The 15,201-nt window shown below is 49.8% G+C and overlaps 1 protein-coding gene across 4 annotated transcripts in view; it reads left to right on the top strand.

Moving 5' to 3' along the window:
- Positions 1-5,940: 5,940 nt before the first annotated feature.
- The window catches only part of HCK (HCK proto-oncogene, Src family tyrosine kinase), a 31,512-nt gene continuing 22,251 nt past the window's right edge, over positions 5,941-15,201 (top strand). For 2 of the 4 annotated variants that reach the window (XM_043496045.1, XM_038369708.2), the window contains exon 1: positions 5,941-7,134. The gene's annotated coding sequence lies outside the window, so the exon portion shown is untranslated. Of the gene's footprint in view, positions 7,135-14,261; positions 14,488-14,856; positions 15,118-15,201 lie in introns of those variants that run through there. The other 2 variants (XM_038369707.2, XM_038369709.2) reach the window with 2 other exon arrangements.

Below are 15,201 nucleotides of genomic sequence, written 5' to 3'. Positions count from 1 at the left end.
GGTGCATACTTGCCGCCTGCTGGCCTCCTGGAGACTAGCCAGAGGCCTGGTTGCAGGGAGCCCACAGACCTGGTGCTGGCAGGCAATGCTGTGCAGCCCCTTGCTGTGTGGGCAGTTAGCTGTGTGCTAACCACGCTCTCCCTTTCCAAGGAACCCAGCAGCATGAGAGAGCATGTGGTCGGGATGGCAGGAAATGCAAAGATGGGCTCAAGCAGCAAAGCCCAGAGCCAGTTTTTGAACAGTCCCTTCCCGAGCTCTGGTTCTGGTCCCACAGCATCTGCTCACCCGCTCTGCCAGTGCAGGGCTTAATCTGCCGACCTGAACTCTTACTGCCTGGGCAGGAAGAGAAGCAAAGGAGGGTCTGCTGCTCAGCATCGTGACTCCTAGGCATCTGAATCCAGGAGCCGCCCCAGAGACGGAGTCATTCAGGAGAGAAATGTGGCTATTCCAATAAGCTGCTCTGGCTTGTGTTGTTAATGCTTCAGAAAGCCACTTGAGGGCATTGTTCCCTCTCTTGGCTTGTCTGCATGAGAGCATTGCACGGGCATCACCTGAAGGAATAGTTACACCAGTGTAAAAGGCTGTGGGCATTTTTGTATTGTGGTGTGGGAGTGAAGTAATTTGTTATAGCTCCATCTTTTACAAGCAGGCTGAACTAAGCCACAATAAGCCACTCATAGGCTTGTCCCTCGGGCTTTTGGTGTTGGTTTAACTCCATTGATTTAAATTAACACCTAGTTCTACCCTGTAGCTATCATGGAGACAAGTTCTCAGCCAGCCACCCTCCCACACACCCCGTTTTTGTATTGGCAAGTGTCCCTTTGTGGGCTGCCCTGGCCGCTCGAAGGCTGCATGCTGAGCTGCCATAGGGAAGACCCAGATAGCTGGCCTTGGGACCCACGGCCTACACATGCTCTGAGTGCCCTATGTCACTCCAGAGTGGTTCTAGTTGGCCAGCGCCCAGTGCAATGTGGGTGAGTTCTGGAGGGAGCCTCAGCCAAAGGAAGGATCTCTGTAACATGGTGCCTTCGAGGTGGTGGTGGGGGAAGTAAAGGGGATTCCCCCATGTGAGTGAGTAATTTTCCAGTGCTGGACCCAACACTCCAGTAACAACTCTCATTGGTCAGTGTGCAGTGAAGACATCCTGTTTCCCATTTCACCCCAAAGCACATGGTGGGTGGCAGGGATAGAATCATAGGATGGGAAGGGATCTCGAGAGGTCATCTAGTCCAGTCCCCTGCACTCATGGCAGGACTAAGTATTATCTAGACCATCCCTGACAGGTATTTGTCCAACCTGCTCTTAAAAATCCCCAATGATGGAGATTCTATAACCTCCGTAGGCAATTTATTCCAGTGCCTAACCAGTGCCTCTGACAGTTAAGAAGTTTTTCCTAATGTCCAACCTAAACCTCCCTTTCTGCAATTTAAGCCCATTGCTTCTTGTCCTAGCCTCAGAGGTTAAGAAGAACAATTTTTCTCCTTCCTCCTGGTAACAACCTTTTATGTACTTGAGAACTGTTATCATGTCCACACTCAGTCTTCTCTTTTCCAGATTAAACAAACCCAGTTTTCTCAATCTTCCTTCATAAGTCATGTTTTCTAGACCTTGAATAATTTTTGTTGCTCTTCTCTGGACTTTCTCCAATTTGTCCACATCTTTCCTGAAATGTGGCGCCCAGAACTGGACACAATACTCCAGTTGAGGCCTAATTAGCATGGAGTAGAGCAGAAAAATTACTTCTCGTGTCTTGCTTACAACATTCCTGCTAATACATCCTAGAATGACATTCAGTTTTTTTGCAATAGCGTTACACTGTTGATTCATATTTAGCTTGTGATCCACTATGACCCCCAGATCCCTTTCTGCAGTACTCCTTCCTAGGCAGTCATTTCCCATTTTGTATGTGTGCAACCAGTTGTTCCTTCCTAAGTGGAGTACTTTGCATTTGTCCTTATTGAATTTCATCCTATTGACTTCAGACCATTTCTCCAGTTTGTCCAGGTCATTTTGAATTTTAATCCTATCCTCCAAAGCACTTGCAACCCCTCCCAACTTGGTATCATCTGCAAACTTTATAAGTGTACTCTGTATGCTATTATTGAAATCATTGATGAAGATATAGAACAGAACCGGACCCAAAACTGATCCTTGCGGGACCCCACTTGTTATGCCCTTCCAGCATAACTGTGAACTTCTGATAACTATTCTCTGGGAACGATTTTCCAACCAGTTTTGCATCCACCTAATACTAGCTCTATTTAGGTTGCATTTCCCTACTTTGTTTATGAGAAGGTCAAGCAAGACAGTATCAAAAGCTTTACTAAAGTCAAGATATACCACATCTACTGCTACCCCCCTATCCACAAGGCTTGTTACCCTGTCAAAGAAACCTATCAGGTTGTCAGGGATAGGGGTTTCTGCTGCTCTGGGCCTGGTGGGAATCAGGGACTCTACTGATCTGAAATGAATTATTGCTGTGCCAGAGGGACCCTCCCACTTAAGTTAACAAGTCAGGGAGGTAAGCAGCCGGCCATCTCCTCTCCCCGGGCTGAGGTCTCCCATGGTGGCTGATAAGCAAAGAGCTCATTACATCAGAGCCAAGATGTGGAATAATTTGCATTTCACAAAAGGAAGTTCCCACCCTGCAAATCAACTTCCTGCTCAGCAAAGAGCCAGAGCTGTCAACCATTTGCAGAGGGGTTTCTCATGCCAGACCCTGTGGGCCTGCTCCTGCTCCCACTGAATTCAGTGGCAAAAGCTCCTGTGGGAACAGGGTTGGGCACTTCATCAGAAGAGTTCACTCACTCTTGGTCAATGGAATCTGTGTGAGGCAGCATGGTCCAGTGGTTGGATCTGGGAGGTTGGGCCCAAGCAGCTGTCAGCATTTCCAGTACAGTGTGGGCTCCGTGGGGGGATAGACCACACCATAGCTAAAACACCTGGAGCCTATACGCTCGTGCTCCCACTGTTGGGGCTCCCCTGGCACTAGTGCGCGGCTGGGAAACTTTCAGCCCAAGCTCCATGCAGCCCTGGCGTGACCCTGCAGTTCTCCCACACTTCGGGTGCGGAGTGGGCTGCTGGTTGTCCCTGGCTCTCGCACCCCTCGGACCAGCCTCCTGGTAGCTCTTGCACCCTGCTTCCACGTGTGAGCAAAGGGAAACCAGGGCAAGTGCAATCAGCAATTGGCCATTCTGCTTCCCCTTCCTCCCCCTCTCCTACAACAGAGGCAGCACATCACAGCTGCGTCCCACAAGTTACGCTCCAGTCTGCAAGTGCAACGTTCACTCACACCGCAGCTGACCAGGATGTGGTCTGTTTGGTGTTATTGACTGTGCGTCTTGCTGGAGCACCTTGAGGCCCCCGTCAGGGATCGGGGCCCCACTGGGCCAGGTATTGGACACACACGTAACAAAAATGTTGGCCTTGCTGCAAGGAGCTTCCAATCAGCATCTCTGTCCCTTTGTGCCTTTAGCTGCTTTAGTTCTTACAGTCCTGCCTGTCAGTGCACAGAGCCCTGCCCCAGGGCGTGGGGATCCCCTGGCCAGGTGAACACGGGAGGGGCATCCATGTTTCAGCTCTCCTGTTTGTACCATTTCCTCCAGCAGCCCAAGGGGTTAATGTGGAGCATGGCTCAGACAGTTCCCTTTTCTAATCTTGGTGCATTTACAAAAAACATGTGTGAGAATAACAGGAAAAATGTTTCTCTAGCTGCCCCAGCACTCACCGCCCGGAGCTCAGCATGGCAGAGGGGAAGTCCTTGATGTTGACTTGGTCCCTTCTTTGCCACTGCGCTAAAAGTCCCTGGCTTGCTCCTGCCTGTTCGCTGGAGACAAGTTCTGTTACCAACATCCAGGGCAGGAAGAGATGGCTGGGCTAGTCTAAGAACTCCTACGGCTGCATTTAACTGGCCTAATTTCCAACTCACTCAAACACTGTAAAGCTGAAAATATGACTTGAGCGTGGCTGCTCTTGGGTTCATGTCCCACACAGGAGAGAGTTTAGCGACAAGGTGGAGTGGGGGTAGAGAGAGAAATCCTAATGAAAGCAAAAGCCAGCTCCCAGACCATACACCAGGAACCCCGTGAAGCAGTCTAGGTTAGAGGGGCTTCTCTCTCCCTCAGACATAGCTCATGCTGTCTAGTAGCTAGGAGATAGGGTTGTTTTTATTGGAATCATGGTTGGGAACATAAAAACACATGGGTTTAAATTACAAGGTGAAGAAAGGATTTGTAAATACACAGGAACCTTAAAAAGCTCCCGAGGAGGTTGCTGACCCACCGAGGGTCACCCATTCCCTGAACAGCATCATATTAGCTTTCCGTGGGTCAGATCAGTGACACAAGCACAACGGTCCAAATAATCTGAAGAAGTGGGGTTTTTTTGCATCTGAAGAAGTGGGGTTTTTACCCACCAAACCTTATGCCCAAATAAATCTGTTAGTTCCTAAGGTGCCACCGGACTCCTTGTTGTTTTTGTGGCTACAGACTAACACAGCTGCCTCCTGATATTCGGTCCAAATAATCGTGCACTTTGGAAAGTTGTGCACAGCGTGTCGGCCTTGGCAAATGTGGACACTAGAGCTCTGAAAGGCGGCCCTGCCTCCTAGCCACACTTTCCCTGAGGACTGCTGGATGAGCCTGCAGCTTTGTGCTCCTGTTGAGCGCTAACAGTCAGCGATCTGTATCACCAGCAAGGCACAGGAACATACAAGGAAATGCTTGGTGGCATCTAGTTATTTATTTAAAACAAAAAAGAAATATGCAAATGTATATGCAAATTAGGTGTCATTCTCAGGACTCCTAGGAAGCTTCCAGTAAAGCCCTCAGCATCATGACTTTGAGCAAGCCCCAATCTAAGATTAGTGTGTGTCCCTCCCTACTTGTCTGTCTTGGAGGTTGTGCTCTCACCTCTGGCCTCTGCAAATTGTATTACACTAGAGCTGCTCCACACCCCCAGCCAGTGTCCCACACACTAGACCAGTGACAGTCAGACCTCAATGGCTCAGGAGCCAAATTAGTGATCAACAGTATCCAAAAGAGCCATAGGAGCGTGAATTCATTATTTCATTTACTCTTTCTCTCTCTCTCTATATATATATATATTCTCACAGCAAAATGGCTGACCAAGTATTATTTTATCAACTACAACTGATTAATAACATAGTAAAAGCACCCTGATTGGTTAATAAGTAAATCAGTCACAGTTTTAAGATCATGTGCTGCAAAGTTCTGCAGCAGACACATTTAAGAGCCACTTGTGTATTGCAAGCCTCAGGCTGAGTATTGCTGCACCAGACCATACTGCCTCCCTGGTCAGAGGTTTCCGATTCTGGTTTTACTGCTAAAAGATCATCTTCCTTCTCCATGACGTCTCAGGCAGTGCTGTCGAAGGGCACAGACAACCAGGCTTCTGGTTCTAAGCGTTTGAGCACCAAGCTTGGCATGGTTCTAGCTTTCTAAAGCCTAGACATGAAACTTGCCTTCAGTACAAGAAGTCAAGAGATGGGAGCGGAGTGAGAAGCTTGGTCGTTTGACTGGCTGGGAACCGGGTGGGGGGACCATCCTGCCTGCCAGTGCCAAAGAAAACCAAAGCCAAGAGAGGCTTACTGGCCTTAGCAATAGGCAGAGGGGAATGACCCTTTCTGACTTGCAGTTTCCTGCTCTGCTGAACTCAGATACCCTCCTCCAGCTGCTGCCCCTCCTACCACTTCCTCCTAGGCTGCAGCCTCCACTGCACTGAGTTAGCCACCTGCTCTGAGATGCTACCCCTTCAGGTTTTACTCAAGGTAGCTCAGAATGAAGGTCCTGTATCCATCAAATTACGCTTCCTGGTGAAAAACCACAGCCGCAAGGCCACCAGAATATTCTGAGAGGGGTCTTCCTGCCAGCAGGACCCTGACCTTGCCCATTCCCTGTAGGTACGAGCAGGCTGATGCTTCGCAGTCTGAAAGGAAGAGTGAGGAATTCAGATGGGAGAGAGATGGCCCGTCAGTGTTGTTCTAAGGAAGGGAATGAGGATGGAGAATCCTGGCAATGGGCAAACACTTCCCAGATCAGCTACTTGCTAACAAGGAGGAGGAAGGAGGTGCTGAGAGTTCACTAAGCGCTTGATCCAGTCTGGCTCTAATGGAGCAGCTCCAGTACTGCTACGGGAAATGCTCCTTAGTCATTTCCGAGCAGGGAACAGATCCTAAGGAGGCACAAACTGGGATGGGAAGCCATTTCAGGAAACAGCGCCTCATGGCAGTGACACCATCGGAACTTCTAAACTTTCTCCTGCCGACTCTCTGAATGTTATAAGGACTGACAAATGCAGATCTGGACCACTTTTTCCAGGTCCAGCACTTCACCCCTGTGCTGGTATGGCAGCCCCAAGTCTGAGCAACTCTACTTACCTCACCTTTAACCAGGGGAACTGTGGAACTGGTCCCTGTGGATACTGGTGAAGGAAGGCTCCAACCACTATTTGCTATGTAAATATCAGACAGAGAAGAAAAACAGCCAAAACCCTCCACCCCAAGCCCCCAGCACCTGAGCAACATCTGGGCTGTATGGCCTAATGCAGGCGTCATGGCTTGGAGAGCAGGGAGGGGAAGTTGAGGGGTATTTCCTCTTTTCTCCTCCCCAGAGACTGAGTGCTAGTTTGTGCTTTAGACGAGTGACCTCCCCTTGTCCCCACCTCTTCCACCCCTGTGACTGCCCCAGTGATGAGAAGGGTGTTAGCTGGGCATTCCAGTGCAGCTAAGCAAGAAAAAACAGTCTCTGAGCAGTTTCTGTGGCATTTCTGTCCATTTCAGGACATCCTCCGCAGGGTTGTGTGCTTCTCTTGTTGCTTTTCTGATTCCTTCACCCAGACTCTCTGCACTCTGCCTCGCCAGGGGATGGGGAGCCACGGAGGTGCAAATTAACAGATGGAAAGGAATATTTTTATGTCCTGTGTTAAAAAGTGAATATTGTGCCCTAAGATCTAAGTCTGCCGGGGACCTCGTCAACCCACTAGGAGTCTGCTAAAATCCCAGAACATGGTCTAGCAGCTTCACCTAACCTCTGGAGGGAGCTTGACCACAAAACACTGGATCGTACTAATAATACTTAGCACCTGCCATCAGAGGATCTCAGAGCATTTTCTAAGGTGAGTAATGTCATTATCCCCATCTTACTGAAGCCAAGGTACCAAGGTGAAACGATGGGGCTGAGGCTCCACAGAAAGTCACTAACAGAACAGAAGCCAGTGCCCTGTTCTCAGACCCAGCAGGGCATAGACGCTGGAGCTGGCAAAGACAGGTCAGGGAATTCATTGACCTACCCGTGCAGGATGCAGCCCCCTGTTAGAGGACACATGGGATATTAAATTCATGCTGCCCTTGATTTGAGGACAAGCCCAGACTGGCTTATGAAACTTGATCTGATCTGAGGTCCTTTCATAAAACTGGGATTCTTTAGACAAAGTTTACTTCCATTTAATATGTAAATCAACTATCATTTTATTCATATTACTGTGCACTTGCTAGTGTATATGTGTGCCATTTGCCTCTTCTGGAGAGAATCACAACTGCTTAGTTGTGTGTCATATCACCTATAGTGCTAATGGAGAGTCTTCTGTGGCTAAGGTAGCAGGGATCTGTGATGTTGGAGCAGAAGCAGCTGAGTTCTTTCCATATCATTGCTGTGATACTCCAAAGGGTTGGGGTGTGCAGTACAGTGACAGCTGTGAAGTCCCAGCTGGCTACAGCGGGGATACAATGTGCAGTGAGATAAAGAAAGTTGGTAGGTGGGCCTGGACCCGGCTTCTGGGATGGAGAGAAATCAATCATTGCACTTACCATCTGGTGTCATTCTCCCTTTGGGGATTTTATTCCTCACCATCTCTTCCTATTACCTCTGCCCATTCGTAATTCACCCCCTCTCCTCTCATGAACCAGGTTTATCCCCTGGACCCACTGGGAGGAAGGAGGTGAGCCTGGGGATTTATACAGTACAGGATCCAAACCAGCACATTGCAACATGTCTGATATGTCACAAATACCTGACCCCAATTTGTGTGGCTAATTACCAGCTAGAAATACATGGAGGAGTCTGGAAATAGCAATGGGATGTCAGCTACACATATTTGTATAACGAAGCCCAGAACTGCGTGTGATTTATATAGACCCTGATCATAAAAAGAGGAGTGCATGATGGTCTTCAAAGGCTCAGGATGCTGAAATGCCACAACTCCAATGTCTATATTAGATCTCACACACACACAAATTAAGGTTGCAAAGTCAAGCCCTCAAAATTTAGGAAATGCCAGAATTAAGGATGCTAGTGCAAACTTAATTTGCCCCCCCCCCCCCGGTACATATGCAGTACAATACAGTCTTTAATTATGTGATGACATGCTATTTTTTTCCACAGGCCCTCTGCTTCATTCAGTACCCAGGCCAGTTAATGAGCAACAGTTCAACATTTTATTTTATTGTCATTTTTCAGTGTGTGCCTCAGCCCTTATCTACCATACCCTATTCAAACCCCACTCTGAAGATGGAATTATTAATTTCCTCATAGACCTTTTCTATGGTGCTCATCACTATAGTGTGTGAGTGCTTCACAAATACCAGTTTATCGTCACATGAGATGAAGGGGTGGTGTGGCCCCCCTTTCTCCAGATGGAGAACTGAGGCACAGAGAGATTGTGAAAAGTTTCCAGTAATTTTGGATGCCCAAATTCAGAGGCCTCGGATCTGATTTTTAGTGTATTTAGCATTGCAGAACACTGTGTATGTTCAAAGCCCAGCTCCCATTGACCTCAGTGCAGCTGTGAGTGCTCAGCACTTCTGCAAATCAGACACCAGGGTCTCAAGTGGTGCACCAAGAAAATGGGGAACACACAATTAGTGACCACCTGGGAAATTCTTGGTTTAAGTAAGCGTCACAGTTTCAGGATAACTCCATTCCCCTACTGCAGTCCCTTGAGGGCACTCATTTAAAGGTTTCTGTTTTCCATCTATCACTTCTCTTGAGCAGAGACCCACGTCTCTCTCTTCCTTCTGGCTAAAGATTTTAAGGCTGCACAGCTCCCTGCCTTCACTGTGCTATCCCCAGCAAGCCAGGCTGCCTGAACAGGCCGGTGTCTGTGCTTTGCTTTCTCTCTGAGGGCTATGAATGAAGTCACAGCTGTGACTGTGCTGCATACTGCCACCATTTAGAGCTTTACAGCAATTATGGGGAGAACACTCAGCTGTTTCCGCTCCAACATCACAGATTCCTGCTCCCTTAGCCACAGAAGACTCTCCATTAGCACTATAGGTGATATGACACGCAGCTGAGCAGTTGTGATTCGCTCCAGAAGAGCCAAGTGGCACACACATACACTAGCCAGAGGATTGTAATATGAATAACATGATAATAGATTTACATATTAAATTCAAGTGCCCCAGTGAAGTGCCTGCCATTATGTCACCACACAGCTCCTTCTAGGCCAGCACAATTATTCTTACGATAAAAGTGTTACAGAGGAAACATATTAAACAATAAAAGAATCTACATGCATGCTAAAAATCTTACCAGACGTCACCCATCAGTCTTATGGGGCACTAGTAGATAAAATCCTTCCAACCCTTCCCCAAGGATTGGGACTCCCCTTGGGACAGAAGGTCCTGTCCATTTGCTGGATCAGAAAGCAGGCCATGAGCCAGTTTACACTCAGGCTATTTATCCAAAAGTCACTTCTTTGTCTAGTGGTGTCTGGAGAATCCAGTGTGAACTAGTATATGCAAGCATCCCCAAGAAGCAGTACCTGGTGTGTGTGTGTGTGTGTGTGTGGGCGGGGGGGTTACAACCTGGCTGATTTGCCTTAGTCACCACCTATAGTGCTTAGTTCTTGAGGAGCTGTGGCAGCCCGTCCCCATGGAGAAGAACACAATTGGACATCATCCATTTGTTTAAAACAATGGACCCCAAAGATACTGCAGGAAGTTGTTCTGTCACCCAGCATCACACAGCAGATCTGGGGCAGAGTCTGGGTTAAAATCCAGTTCTCCAAGGCAGCAGTCATCTGCCTTAGCCATGAGACCATCCTTTCCCTTCCTTCAAACCCCTGCCTCATTCACTGCACCGCCCTGATTAAACCCTTATGCAGGTTCATGTTGTGCACCAAATGAGACAGTGGTTCTGTCAAAAAATAGGATGTGATCATGTAATTAAAGGCTGTATCATCATGCAGATACACACAAGGGGCTGAAGTAAGGGTGCCTGGGCAACCTGAATTCCAGCATTTCCTTACTTTTGAGTGCTTGACTTTGGCACCTTAATACTGTTCTTTTAACATAGTTACTAGGAGTAATTTCCTAGATTTCTAATAGCAAAGCAAAAAAAAAAAAAACCAAACAAACAAACGAAACAAAACAAAACCACTTCAGAAATTCCATCATGTAGCATCATAATGACACCAGCATGGTTCATTGGGAAGGTTGGAACCTTTAGATCAAGCCACTCAGACCTCTGCCCCTTGACGTAATGGAGTAACTGTTATCAGTAGTAGGCTGCATCCTTTAGGTAGACCAGCACTAGAGGGGAATAAGCCACACACTTTGCCAGGGGGGTTTCACAGTTATTTGCTGACAGCCAAGGAATGGACTCTGGAATCTTGGGTTCCATTCCAGGTTCTGGAGCGGGTTGTGCTCGAGTGCACACAGATGCTTCTGTCCATTCCCCCAGGCTTGATCCCTTCTGCCTCATCCCTCCAACATGTGTGTCTCCCAATCCTGTCTCTTTCTCCGGGCTTAGGCTTCTCATCCAAGTCTCTTTGCCCAGCAAGTCCTGACCCAGTTCACCCCTCCCGGCTCCTTGTCCAACTCATCTCTCCCCTCCCAGCCCCATCTCCCACTCCTCGTCTCCCTCCCTAGACTCCTCACCCAAGCTCAGTCTCCGCCCTCCCTCCCTGACTCTTTGCTCCAGTCTCCCCATTCCATGACTTCTTGTCTAAGTTTCAGCCCCAGCTCTCTCTCCTGACCCACAACTCCTCATCAGATCTGCCTCCTGTGGCCTGGCCCCCTGTACTAGTTCCTGGTCCTAGTCTCCTTGTCCAGCCAATCCCAGTTTCCCCCACCCTCCAGCTCCTTCTCCTTCTCCAAGATCAATGTATCCCCTCCCAACTCGATCCCAGTCTCCCACCTTTCCCTCACTGGCTCCAAGTCCCCAGCACCCGATCTCCTGGCCCAACCAGCTGCACCTTCCCCACCTGATTCCCCATCCCAGAGTCTTTATCCAACTAGTAGGAGCCTTCCAACCCACCCCTGGCTCCCAGCCCCTACCAGCCTTTTTGCTTAGCTTGTCCCTGTCCCAATTTCTCTCCCCCTTCCAGTCCCAGTCTCCCCAGAACTCCCCATCCCAATCCACTCCTTTCCCTCCCCTGTAGTCTGGTTTTTGTCCCCTCTGCATTCGAATCAGATGGCTTCCTCTCTATGCTGCCTGGGTGCCCTGAGTGTGGTTACTGAGAGCACAGAAGAGACACGTTCCCTGCTCTGAGTACTGGTGCCCAGCCCTACCCCAGCAGACAGCAGCCATTACAGGGAAAGACCAGCTTCTCCCCTGTCGCCTTGGGCTATAGAAACCATGTTCTGTGGGGATAGTGCATACACAGTCTGGTCACCCCGGAAGCTCTGAGAAGATGGCGTGTGCTCAGTGAGGATGGACTCTTCCAAGCTTTTAGTTGCTAAAACTGAAGATGGCTCTACCAAGCATGTGCAAACTGCAGTTTTTACAAGGCTTATAGCCTGGCCAAATTTGGGCAGATTTTCATGGGGATAGTAAAAGGGACATCCCTGACACAAAATCTACCCCTGCCCAATTTCAAGTCCCTGTTCCAATGCACGGAGGTGCTAGGGCCATTCAAAGAAAAACTCACCAGAATTTTTTAACAAGCATTTTCCCCTCAGCCAGTCTCATTCTCAGAAATGGCCAAACTGTTTTGGCAGATATTTAAAAAAAAAAAAAAAAAGTCAGACATCCAGAATGGAAAATTTCAGCCTGGCCAGTTAAAGTTTGGCAAAGTTGTAAGCAACTGAAAACAGGGTTTTGTAGTGGGAAGTGTCAGGCAGCCTTATAATAGGCAGTGCTATCAGTTGCTGCTAAGAACCCCAAAGAGAGAGAGAGAGAGAGAGTTTTCAGAGTAGCAGCCGTGTTAGTCTGTATTTGCAAAAAGAAAAGGAGGACTTGTGGCACCTTAGAGACTAACAAATTTATTTGAGCTGTTAACAGAAAGCTGTTATACTTAGAGAGGCAGGGGGCTTGTCTCTTTCACTAAAAGTTCATCCAATAAAAGACATTACCTCTCCCAACTAGTCTCGCTTGTATTTAGAGAGACAGAAAGGTAGAGAGCAAAACAGATGCTTAGGGAGAGATGCTGGGGCTCTCAGAGACATAGAATAGCCTGTTTCTGTCCTTCTTCCTTATGTGTTAATTGCATTCCGGGTCAGTTCCAATAACTAAAGAAGGAACTTGAAGTGTTGTCATACAACAAGTTCCTTAATTTTGCTCAGAAGAACCAATCTACTGGCAGCCATCATTGTTCTATCTCTAGAAACAGCCCCAGTGAAATGCTGCTGACCTTTGATGTCAAGAAATAATGTTTTTTTCTGATAATGCAAAAGGGGTTTTCATCAAAGTGGACTTTAGGTCAGATTCTGATCTCTGTTGCACTGGTGTAAATCCAGAGTAACTCCATGGACAGTGCACGTATTGGAGAGTCTGATGCCCCATTGCCAGAGCAGAATGGTAACATTTTAAATCCACTTTCACAGATGTCGGTGACAACACAGGGAGAAAGGCAATGGAGAGTCAAGCCCTGGATGATGATCTTGCACAAAATGAATACCTTTGCCCAAGACTCTGGTGATAGTGGACTGACACAACAGTTTTGGAGTTGATATGGTGATGCCCAGGCGCTTGGGCTCACCATGAGATTCACATCTGATGTGGCCGCGAGAGTTGTGCGGACATTCTGATCAGAGTCAGATTTGGGAAAAGGGGCCAAATCAGCTTAATTAAGGTAACAAAGGGAGAGTGAGCAGCGGGGAGGAGACCCCTGCAGGAGTGAGCAGAGATATTTCTCTCCATTGTGTTTGCCTTGTGTAGTTACAATCCAAGGAAGCCCATGAGAATTCCTAGTATATCCACGCAAATTATATTGTGACTATGTCATAAATATGAAAATACGTTCTCTAAAGAACTGGTTACGGGGACAGCTTCTGCAATGTGCTGATCCTGGCTAACTCCATTCTTCCAGGTCCAGTTCAGACCATAGGGCTTGGCTCCCTTTAGCTAGATGGGAACTCAGGTTGGGAGCAGGATGTTATGACATTCCCCAATAAATCCGACAGGGACAGATGGGAAGGAGTTTCTCCTGTTCTGCATTTATTATTCTCTGATTCTGTGAGTGATTAGGAATGCCTCCAGCTCCAGACGAGCTCCCTGAGTGTGGGCCTGGAGATGGTTTCTTCTTGGAACAGTTTGTGTGTGTGTGTGAGTTAATAGCCAAAGTGAAGGCCACACGGAGCTGCCAAGTGTCATTCACTTGGGATTTGTTTTTAAGGTAATTTTTAAAGCCTCTCACTGAACTCATTGAGGTTTGTAGAGCACAGCAAGCTCCTGAGATGATGGAAGCTAGAGAAGGGCAAAGTCTTGCTGGAACAGCTGGTGGTGTCATTACTAGGGTGCTGGGTGTTGCAGTATTTTCTTAAATCTCACTCAGGAGTTTTTTGTCTGAAATTTCTCTTATCAAAATTGTGTATCACAGTGTGAGAGGTCTGCAGAGTCTGACACTATGCCCTCCGCCTCCTCCCGCCAGCCTACCGTGCACCATGCCCTCCTCCCAGCATGGCACAAATTCTCCTGCGGCTGCTCAGCCTAGACATGAGGCCGTTACACCGGTTCTACCCTGAGGTCCTTCTATTGACTTCAGTGGCATTATACTGGCATAAATCTTGTATCAGGGAGCGGGGAGCCAGGCCCAGTGTCTTTGAGGGCTAGTGACAACCAGCTCCCCGAGGGGAAGGGGCCAAAGTCCCCCGGAGAAGAACCAGAATCTTTACTGGTAAGAGATGATGGCTGTAGGAACAGGGGCCCTGCCTGAGGCAGAGACCGGTGGCTGGAATGGAATCGGAGTAGGAGGGTAGGGTCGGGTAGAACCATATAGGTGCCGAACTGACAGTGGGCAGGGTTAGAAGTCGGGGGGGGGGGGAATGTGGTGGTGGTGGTGGTGGGCGGGGCCTCAGTCGTGTGGGCGGGGCATGTGCTGGAGGGCTCAGAACCGGCTCCGGGATGGTTTGCGGTCCAATTAGCAGCCGGTTCAGGGCAGAGCGGCCCCGGCCTGGCCGGGGAGCCGGATCTCCCGGGACCCAGAGCCGGGTAGCAGGAAAGTGGCAGCTGCACCCCGGGCAGCGGGGAGACATGCAGCCAAGATAAGGGGGCTGAGCCCTAGGTGGACCCGCGGCTGCAAGCGCCGGTGAGATCGCGGGGCCGCCGGGGCCGGAGCCAGGGCCGGGGCCGGGGCCGGCGAGCTGAGCTGAGCTGAGCTGAGGAGCCCGGGAGCCCGCCCCGGCGGGCGGCCAGCAGCGCTCGCTGGGGCCCCGGGGAAGGAGCAGGGGGCCGGCCTCCGTGGGGAGGGGGCCGGGGTCTCTGGAGGGTTCGTCCCGGCCCCAGAGCCCGGGTACCACGCTCCGGAGTTGCCGTGGGGGACCCGGACAGGGCGCCCCGGCTGGCGGGGCTGCGGTGCACGATCCCCGGCTCCACCAGCGAGCCCCAGCCGGGCTGGGAGGCGCGTCCCGGTCCCACCCGCCGCGTGGGCAGGCGGCTCGCTCTGCTGGGCGAGCTTTGCGCGGCGCTCGGGGAGCCGGTGCACCGCGGTGCGTCGCCCTGTGGGCTGCAGGGGCTCCCCGGGCAGGCGGGGCTCCGCGCGCTGCAGTGCTGAGCCCGGGGAACGTGGCTCCCGAAGTCACCCAAGTGCCTGGCCGGGCCGCGGTGCAGAGTCATTACTGAAAGTTTGGAAAGTGCTGTGGAGACGAAACGCAGCTGTCTGCCCGCCAAGCGGTTGAGTGGGAGCTGTGGCTGGCTCCCAGCGCGGGTCTTTGCAAAGGTTAGTGGGGCAGGGACAGAGGGATTGCCAGAGCGGAGCAGGTAAGGGCTGGTCTAACTTTATCCTGTCTCTGCTGCTGACTAG

The sequence above is a fragment of the Dermochelys coriacea genome, chromosome 13, assembly GCF_009764565.3.
Source record: "Dermochelys coriacea isolate rDerCor1 chromosome 13, rDerCor1.pri.v4, whole genome shotgun sequence".
In the NCBI taxonomy this organism is placed as follows: Eukaryota; Metazoa; Chordata; order Testudines; family Dermochelyidae; genus Dermochelys; species Dermochelys coriacea.
This window is presented reverse-complemented; position numbering and strand designations above follow the sequence as displayed.